The sequence below is a fragment of the Corvus cornix genome, chromosome 2, assembly GCF_000738735.6.
Source record: "Corvus cornix cornix isolate S_Up_H32 chromosome 2, ASM73873v5, whole genome shotgun sequence".
Taxonomy (NCBI): domain Eukaryota; kingdom Metazoa; phylum Chordata; class Aves; order Passeriformes; family Corvidae; genus Corvus; species Corvus cornix.
Window position 1 is genome coordinate 36,317,985 of NC_046333.1, and position 10,295 is coordinate 36,328,279.

The following is a 10,295-nucleotide window of genomic DNA, read 5'->3' on the forward strand; positions in this document are numbered from 1 at the left end:
GGAACACTAAATAATGGCTGAATAGGGTACCAGGATTAAATATTTGACTATACTCACACTTGGAATTTCAGTCTGTTTTATGTACTCCTAGCTAGGACATGACAAGCAAAATTGAATTCTGGGTTTAGATAGTAAAACAAGTCCCCATAGAGAATCCAACAGTTTCCTGGTGTAACTATTAATTCAGCTAGAAGCTTTTCTCAGCACTGTCATGTCAGACCTGGTGCTTTTCTTCTCTGCATATTTCTGTCCTCTGTGGATGGGAAACCCACAGTCCAGGTCCAGCCATGGCTTTCCCAGCTGTCTGCTGTGCAGTTCCCCAGGAGCAGTGCAGAAGGAATCCGATGTAATGAACCAACCAACAGCCAAATGTCAGAGCTGACACTGGAAAGGAGGGGTTCTTGACACTAGACCTGGTTTTGAAAGATGTTATGAAAAAAAGAAGTCATAACATCAAAAAATACTCTCTTGAATTGATTATGAAGGAAAGAACCCTAGAAGATCAAATGAATTAAATTATTTCTTTTTATTAGGACACAGTTGCATGCTCCTTCTTCAACAGACTGAATACATCCTCTTGCATATTTGAACTCATCCAGCTTTGGTTGTTTGCCATGAGATACTGCCTTCTGATCCTTCTAAGGCTCTTCCTTTCTCAAAGTCAAAATCACAGCAGCATTTTAATAGCTAAAATAAATTACTGAACGCTCTCATATCTTAATTTATGTGCATATACAATCATTGTTTAGTTGACCCTTTCATCTGCTTAAATCTGCCTGGACATGGTGGAAACAGACAGATTTCAATGGGAAATGAGAAATGTGCCCAACTGTATTATGGATTTTTCTCTTCTGCAGCTCCTTTTGGAAAGATTTATTAGTTAAACCCAACACGTGTGTACCACTGTCTATTAAGATCCAACATTACTCTTTTGCCCAGGCAGAATTCCCAGATATTTGGAAGGTACACAGTTCAGAACTGATGTTTCTCCCTGGCAACTTTATTTTTGTGAACTACTTTTGCAGCCTATAGCAAATTCCCTTCTATTTCTTATGGGCATATGCAACATGAATAACAGTACAAATTTGTTGTGCTGCTCTGCCTATACCTGTCTAGGCAGGAAAATAAAACTGCCTCTTTTTCCTATTCACTACTTCAGGCTGCCAATAAAAATGAAAAATCACAGTAACCACCCACCACGATTAGAAGAGATTTTCATTGTTTGATAGCAGTCAAGCAACACAGAGCTGACCTAAAGTGCTCAACATTGACATGGATTATATTCAAATTAAAAATTGATGGGAGAAACCCTCCAGACCTCCTCATTAGCTCTTCCAAAGCAGCTCCACTTTATTTTAGAGTGAATTGAGCCCTGCGGAGTTGGTATGTAGAATCAGAGAGAATGGATTCTGGCCTTTTATTGCCTTTTGTCAATGGAAAAAAAATTATAGTCATACTTGACTAGTAGGCACACGCAATAGTGCAATTTTGTGGACTTATTCACTGTTCTTCAGGAACACAAAAAGCACAGGTTTGGAAAGAAAAGGAAAGGAAAGAAATGGAAAGAAAAGGAAAGAGAAATTGCTCTGCAAAAACTTTTTCTTCATCTTCTGAAATAAGTTCATGGCAATCTATCTTCATTTAAACTGTAAGGGATCTGGCTTGGGTCCTGGAATAGACTCTGGTTCCTTTTAAAACAGGGAAATAGCTTCTAAATACATTGAGCTGCTTTTTAGAATTTATGAAGTAGAACACAAATCTAAGAGCTGGCAACATTTAGTGGTAATGAGGCAATTCTTACATGAGAGAGTTCATTACAGGATCAACTCATGTTATTTTCCAGCAGCTGGAAAACAGAATGTTTCACAGGCTGGGAATGAAAAATCTCACTTTAAAATTAGCTTGTGTATACCCTAATACACAATTAGTATAAGATAGAAGCATAGCAGAATTCATCCTGCTGCTTCTAATGCAATGGGCTTTTTACTGAAGGAAGAAAAAATGTTTTCTTCGTACAATGCTGTTGTGCCAGCTGACCAGCAGCACATGGTGGAGAGTGGGTCTTGGCTGTGCTTTGCCCCTCTGCAAGTATTTTGAGATAATCAACATTGCTCTTCTATGAGGCAGAATCTGTCCCTATAGCCAAAAAGCACAAAGACAAAGAGCGTGCCTGGCTCTGTGGTGCAAAGAAAAAGAATTTTCTTACACAGGCACATTTCCTAATAATCTGCTATAACTCTCGAAGTGGTCTTTCCTACTGTATTTTTGCCATCAGATGGCTTCACAGCAGAAGTATGGCCCAAGAGGAGCCTGAAGTCTCCTCCCAGTCTCAGAGCTGGAGCAAGCACTGAGCAGTGTAGATGCAATTCCTACCCACCAGTTCAGTCTTACGACTCTTTCACCACTCAGATTTTGACCAGAATGAGTTGCAATAGTGCTGTTTTTCAAAATGAATGTATTGGCCAGACAGTGCGTGCTACTACAGTAGAAAATTCAGCTGTTTAGCTCCTCCTTTTTCTTTTTTTTCTTTTTCTGGTGGTCTGCAGTGGGCATGCTGAGAGATTCTCTAAATGACCCAGGGTTGCAAACACAATCACCCCAAAATGGGAAATATTTTCCCTGTAAGTTGCACTCTGCTGCTGTTTGAAGTATTTTCAAAAGATGCTAAGACAACTGTTTCACTTCACTTGTTATCCCCAAGTGTCCCCAAGTTTAAAAGATACTTAAATCAGTTGAAAACAACAGGACAACAAAACATCCCACTCATCCTTTCTAAAGGGTGCAGAAGCCCAGAGAACAGCTGGAGCTTAAGCTCTCAAGAGGAATCCAGTCATCCCAAGTCAGCCGTAGTTCCTCAGCTGTACTTACTGAGCTGGCTCCCACAGTCAGTACCGGTGCAGAGGGGGGTGGTGGAGACCAAGGACAAAAACTGCTTCCCCAGAACTCAGTTCCCCAGCTGGCTGAGGCAGCTGGCTTTCATCACTATTTGCCTCCTCCCCAGTCAGGCATTATGCAAGGCTCAAACATGCCTTAGGAGTGAGGCCACAGAAAACACAGTTCAGGAATCAGGAGAGGTTGAGGAAGGGATGAAGATGGACTGAAACCTATGTTTAAAAGAAGGACATCTTTAAGAAGCTTATTTTCTTCCAGAGTCTCGCTAACCTTACATTAGCAGCCTGATGGAAGTCAGTCAGTAAGCAGGCTGGGCACAAACAGCAGTGTGAGTCAATGCCAGCAGTTATCACCATAATTCTTTGTCTTGGAAAAAAATTAATTATAGAGACCTACACAAGTTAGGTAAAAAGCAGTATTTTTTTAAACATGTGGATTGCAGTGCCAAAAGTCAAGGAAGCTTGAAAACTCTTGACTGGAGGGCTGAGAAATCATGAAGTGCAGTGGCAGACTGTTGAACCAAGATACTTTTTGCTTCAGACAGAAAATGCAAAAACAGCAACCAAAAACAAGAGCAAAAACAAACAACTAAAAAAAAAAAAGCTGGCAGAAAAAGAACCAGGTATCTCAGCTGCAAAGAAGGCCAAACTGTGAGCTAGAAACAGATTGCCAAAGGAAGCCGCCCAAGCAAGTCAGCCAAGTATTTATTTTGATTTATACCAATGCTTGGCCCAAAGCCTCAAACACTTTAAAATATACTCCTTGAACAGTAGGAGTATGAGTGAAATTGCAACTTCAGCTTCACTTCAGCTTCAGATTAATTTTATAGCAACTTAAAATTATTGTCGACCTTTAAAGAGCAATTACTAATGGTTTGAATTTCTGAGACAAGGGAATAAGCTCTGAATGAGACATGAAGGGAGAGAGACAGAAATAAAATATACTCCAATAAACCAATACCAGTAGCTTTCCTGGTAAGAGTTTTTTGTTATTGAGACAAAGAGGCTGCAGTTCGTGGCCTACACCTTGCCCAGGATGTATAGGTTTGCAGCAAGTTTCTCACTGAATTTTTGCCTCCCTCTACAAGAATTCAAACTAGCTGGAAGTAGCAATTTCTGACCTGAAATCCAATCTACAGGTCTAAGAGCCTATCATGTTGCCACGGCTCAGTGAGAGCCAGAAAGAATTTCACTGTTGTTTGCAAACAGATTGATATGGCTGAAAGTCAGGGTACGCTCTTCTGTGCTGTAGAAGATACAATTTATCACTCTTGGACCCAATTTTACCCTAATTATAGGCAACTGAGAACTTTGCAGTGAAGTCAGTGGGCAGAAATCAGACCTCTTACTGTAGGCTGACAGACAAATAACAATCTGCTACATAGCAGGATGTGATTTACCCTGCATGCTAAAAAATTATTTTTAAATAGCTCTATAATATCAGGGATTCTTCGGAAATAGAGGACCAGTGGATTAAGATGCATAAATGACAATGCATTAGTATGAAAAGAGCCAAGATTGTTTGGTGAACACCCTCCTACTCCTGGATGCATTAGAGATGCATTTCTTGAAGCAGTGAACAGAAAACAGCATGAAGGAGTAAAGCCCAAAATGGGGGAAAGGAAGCAGGAGAAGGAAGTTCTCCAAAGATTAATCTGCTATTATATTTTTAAGATCCCTTTGTTATGACCAGCTTAATTATAACTGGATTTGCCTTGCTTTTTCTTACTCTCTTGCTGCAGCCAGAACTGGCAGCGACATTGCAATCCTTGAAGTAAGTGCTGATAAAAGGAAAATCCACCGGGAAGCCCGGTGCATTGCTTTCCAGAAGCTTTGAGTGCAAGGAGTGAAGCTGTGGTTAATTACCTGCCTCCAGCCACTCCTTAAAAGCCGAAGAGCTTTTCTTTGTATGGCTACAGTAGTCATGGCAGCTGCTCATTTATTAGTAGCAGCACACATTAGAGCAGGCTGGGTAACAAGACTGTGTGCAAGGTGAAGATGGCAAATTTCTATTAAAAAAAAAAGAGGCCAATAATCTGTTTACTAAGAGCAGGTAATGGCGGTGCCAATCAAAACCTGAAACTGTCACGCATTTCACCATTAGGGAAGAATGACTAACAACTGAAAATTGCACTGATGTATGTAATTATGTTCTGATCTAACTACCCCTGGCATCTGATAATAGATCCCCCACTAAAGATGGGCCTGAGTCCACCATTTTTCTCTCAAATTTGAAAAACCAAAATCTTTGACAGTATTAGTTGTATTCAGACCAGGATTTAGAGCTAAACACAATCTGACTGCAGCAAGACAGAGATTCTAGCAGTGAATTTTCCTGATATTTTACTGTTTCAGTGGGGATGGGCAAGAGTGGAGAAGAAAGGGCACCGTTTGATATCACAGTATAAACATTACTGCTTCTGCCTCTGCCAGAAAGTTGTCACTGAAAGAATAAGGTGCAACTGTTTTTAATGCTGTATGTCCACATGAGGAGATCATGAAGAGCAGCGATTCTGTTCTCAGTCCTTTTTCCTGGGGAAAACCCAGGATTACTGTGGCTGCTCTCACACACGGGCCTGGAGGACAATAATACCCAGTTACTGGACTGACCATAACTATTTCACTGTCCTCTCTCCTGACATTCCCATAACTAACACCACTGACCAGCCAGATATTCCCAGCCCTGCATCACCTCCCCAGATGTTGCCATCCCAATTCTTCTGACAGTTGTGTGCCAGGCAAGCTTAACACCTGACCTTTCTCAGTAGGCTTTCTCCAAAGCTTACCTGTTCCCAAAGAGCTCACTCTCACATCATCATCTCCCTTGCAAGGGAGGAATCACATAATTTCATCCAGATTTCACAGCAACTAGCACCTGCTAGCTGGTTTTTGCTGGGAAATTTAATGTTCAACTCTAGTTCTGTGCTATCTTTTGCCTCTACAATTCCAGCAAATGAGGACATGAATTTGCAACATGATACTCAGCCTTTTGTCAGCAGATGCTTTGAACAGTCTCCTCTATGTCTTGGTAAAATTATTTCCTACTGAGACAGGAACAAGTGGGGCATGGGAAACCAAAGCCCTGGAAATGGTGAGTTACAATTGTTTTGGGAAGGCATCCACTTTCCATAAAACCTGCCCATCTAAAACATGTTTCCTAATTGTGATGGCCACTCTGTTACACCCTCCCAAATTCTCATCAGCACACAAAATAAACAGATGAAACACACAAACCTCTCAGCTTCCAGCAGAGGCCTGCTTCCTTGGAAACACTTGGCATTTCTGAGGGGTCACAGCCAAGACCGAATCTGGATCTGGCAGACAGCAGCTCATTTAGCACAGGGCTGGTATCTTCATTGAAGAACATGGTAAATCTGTGCCCAAGAGCACAGTTTGGGATTTGCACCCCAGATTTCAAAGGAAGACTAACTAGTCTCTGTATAAAATAAAATGAAATAAAATAAAATTTAAAAATCAAATAAAATAAACCAAACAAAACCATAATAAACAAAACAAAGGAAAAAAATAAAATAAAATTAAAATTAAATTACACTAATTTAATTAAATATATGTTTGGCATTGGAGCTTAGGCTAAACGAAAACTAAAATACAAGATAATAAAAAGCATGAGGTGTTTGGCGCTGCAGCTGACTTAGTCCAACAAAAGATGACCATTAGCTGACTTGTGGCTAATACAGAAGAGCCATTTCTCAGTCTCAGGCAGAGGAATCAAACATAGGAAAGGGAAAATTTACACAGTTTAGTTCCTGAGATTAAAGAGTTACCCAAATTTCATTTGACGCTCAAAGCAGGGCAACATTTTCCTCAGTGAATTTCCATTGTTCTGTAAAAGAAAAAAAGCAAAGCACTCTTCCTGCTCCACCCTCCCTGAAAGGGGATGGTTATGAGAACTATCCACAGCTTGCAGGTATGTTTAAGGCTTAGCTTTTTAAGGTATGTAATAGAGCTCACCCCTACAATTTCCAGCTTTCTCTTTTTAATTCCCAAAGTTAAAAGTAGCTGCAGACACAGAAGAAAACTGCACCAGTATAACCCAGTGGTGGGCATGTATGCTAGTGCAATTTAACTTACTGTGTGGCAGAAATACTGAGCTTGGTCTGAATGAAACATTAATAGAAGATTGTGTATGAAAGTATCACACATGACTGGATGCTTCTGAGTACATGGTGTGGGAGTGCAAGGGACTGACATCTACAACACAATGTGTTAGTGACTGAAATCAACTTTGTTTAAATACCATTTTCCCCTTCCATATGGTCTGTTGTTGAGTTTTGTGAAATTAATTTTGTACATGCTGCTTTGGTAGAAGGATCCAGGAGCAAGTGATTCTCATTCCAAAACAATTAGCACATGACTAGGGAACAAATCTGTCAGTACATCAGCCTGCAGACTAAACTTGAGGCAGTTCTTCTGCCTTAGGTACTTTTAAAGAAACTGTTCTATAAACCATTTCTCTCACCCATTTAAGTCCCTGGGATCAGTGCCATATTGCAAGCAGTGAAGTCTTGCTAAATCAGCAGGACAGACTGTCACAAGACGTGATAGCACAGAATGGTACTGCAGAATGTTTTAAAATGTACGCACAGACTAATCAGGGGAGATATGGACAGATCTTGAATCCCTTTGCAAATTAGTAATTTAAAAAGCACCATTCCTAGAAAGTCAACTGACATATTAATGAACCATTTTTAAAGGAAAAAATTGCCCAAAATGCTGGCATAGAGAATCATAAGAAATTAAAACCTTCCAAGCCCTTTTCCATAAAATATACATATTTGAGCATTTCAGAAGCTTTGTTCTTATTCCAAGATGCTTTAGATTAAAGATTCATTAAATCTCCTTTCTTCTTTCAAAGCAGTTTTGGTTTCACACGACATAAACATTTCCATAAGCCCTGGAATGAATGAATAGGGACAAATTCTTGGTGCAAGAGCAGTAGAGATCCATAGGACACACCACTGAGCCCAATCAGTTTCCAGGCAATTTCCAGTCCTCACCCATGATTTAAAGGAGACTTCTGACAGCTCTTTGCTTTTCTGTTTCTAAGCTCAGCTCTGCAGAAGCATCAGAGTTCTGACATTTTCCAGAAATGATGAAAGGCACTGCATTTGCATAGATACCCAAGGATGTTTGCTTTAGAAAGGAAACAGATTTGGAAGTCAAGGAAAAAGATGACAATGTATTCGGCAGCTTACATAATTTCTGTTAACTTCAGCATGGTCAACACCTAAAGCTAAGTGTCTATTTTTACTTCATATATACTTCTGAAGAAATGCTGACCAAAGATGCCACAGTGAAATTATAAGTTTTCCTTTCTATTTGTTTTTGATTTGGAGGAGCACCTAAACAGTATGTGACCTAGGAAGAGGAGGAGTTAAGGAGAAGAGCATATATACACTTCACTCTTTGTGTCCATTTTATTGCTCTGAAGCCACAAATGCACCTTCTCTATTTGTTGCAGCCAGTTTAGCTTAACTCCAATTACAGAGCATGAAAATGTGCTGTTGTATCTCCCTCAGCACCTGTGCCCACAGATGCTGTACACCTGGCAGTACTGTGGAGCCTAATATCCTGACACAGGTGGCTGAAAAACTGTCTTGAAGCATGACCCTAGCCCATCACAACCGCAGGCACAGGCAATAAATATGTCTTAGCTCAGAGACAGCAGCTAATGGCTCAGCTCCGAGCAAAGTCTGCCTGAGGCAGCTACAAAGAACCCTAGCTATGAAAAAGCCCTACCCTCTTTTGGAAATGGAACCTACCTCCTATGATCAAAGGCAGGAGAGCACAGCTAAGCTGCAGGGGCTGACAGATGGAACTGAGAAAATCTTTCTGCTTTAAATCCATTTCCTTTTTCCATTAGAGAGAGCAACACCTGTGTAACTGTTTTGCAGACAAGTCCATGGAGATTTTCCAATTACCTTTTTAGAACTTACAAGACAATCAACATCCAACTTAGCCAGACTTTTAGCAGCCACTCAATTTTCTCCTTACACAGCTTTCTCCACCCATGTTATGCCCAAAAATGAGGGAATGAAGTTTTAGGTGATTAGGAAGGATCATAACAGGGTACCATTAGCATACTGTCTGTTTCAAAGTCAAAAAGGAAGCACAATAGTCACCACTCCACATTCCCTTCCCTACCCACTATGACAGGAGTTAAACAGCGCTGTTTACAGTGTTACAGCACGAAGCCAACCTGCCAAGCTTCTAGCAGAGCAGAAAACTGAGTTATTTGCCTTCTCTTCCAAATTCCCCCGGGCAGCACTTGATGCCTACCCTGCCAGCACTCCAGGTAAAGGTATTGTGAATGGAAGTTATGTCCAGATCATGGGATTCCAAAGGGAAAAAATTGCATGACAGTTATGACCCTAGAAGGAACTGTGCCTAGGCACCAGTCTAATGCCAGAAGGTTCCCTATTTCTCGCTCTCCTCACCCTGATCCTAGTCCTAACCATAACCCCAGGCCTGGGCTAAGATTTCTACCCTGGGACAGGCTAACTCTCCAGGTGTCCATTACTGATGTGAGAGTCCCGCTGGCAAGAAACCCTCACTAGCACAACCCAAACCACTTTGAAGACTGTATGATTAAGTGACCTCACACATGGCTGGTGGCAATCTTGTATTCAGGAAAGGTTTGAGCATACAGGCACTGGTCTATGAGACCCAAATATCACATCTTTAGTAATGTATCATAGGTAGCAAAGAAAGAACAGGGCAAAGGGAAAAGGCAAAGGGAAGAATGAACAAACTCTGCCCTGGGCTTGTCCTTGGTCTCAAGCACTTTCAGATTAAACTGTGAGAAAGGCAATGATTTTGTTTACCACGAAAAGCCTTTTTCCTCGTATTTCAGATATACCAAACCCTGTCAGGACAGACCTAGTAGTGAAGCCACATGGAAAAGCGTTCCTCCTACAGGCACCCAGTGCTAAGCACCAGGAGATGGAAGCATGGCAGCTGTTTTCCTGTTTTCCGAGAGAAGGTCCTGACTGATGCTCCTGAGGCCCGTTCCACCAGCACCCCCCATCTCCCGCAGGCACCTTCCGACCCGCACTGCTTGAGCCAGCTCAGCACCAGGCTCACAGGAGACGCTGCACTCCCACAGCTCTTCCTTAACATGGCTAAACAAATAGACAAAAACAACTTAAAGCCGGCCTGAACACATCACTTAAACGCTACAGCCCTATCTTCTTCCCATTGCAGAGCACAAAACAAGAAGAAACTCCTCCAGGGAACGGAGCCAGAAGGAAAAAAAAAAAAAAGTTCATCAGGAGGCCACGAGACCAGGTCGCGGGAAGAGTCGGAATGGTGTCACCGCGCAGGCACCACCGCGGACTCTCGGGGACAGCCCGGGCGCCGCCGGCCGGGCGCAGGATGTGAGCT

At 41.6% G+C, this 10,295-nt stretch overlaps 1 long non-coding RNA gene across 1 annotated transcript; it reads right to left on the reverse strand.

Moving 5' to 3' along the window:
• Nucleotides 1–419: 419 nt before the first annotated feature.
• Nucleotides 420–10,287, reverse strand: LOC109144539. The gene is made up of 3 exons (XR_005601525.1): nt 9,792–10,287; nt 6,126–6,327; nt 420–5,467 (listed from the first exon to the last, which is right to left on the reverse strand). It is a non-coding gene; the product is annotated as an uncharacterized LOC109144539 (long non-coding RNA).
• Between the last annotated feature and the right edge of the window lie 8 nt (nt 10,288–10,295).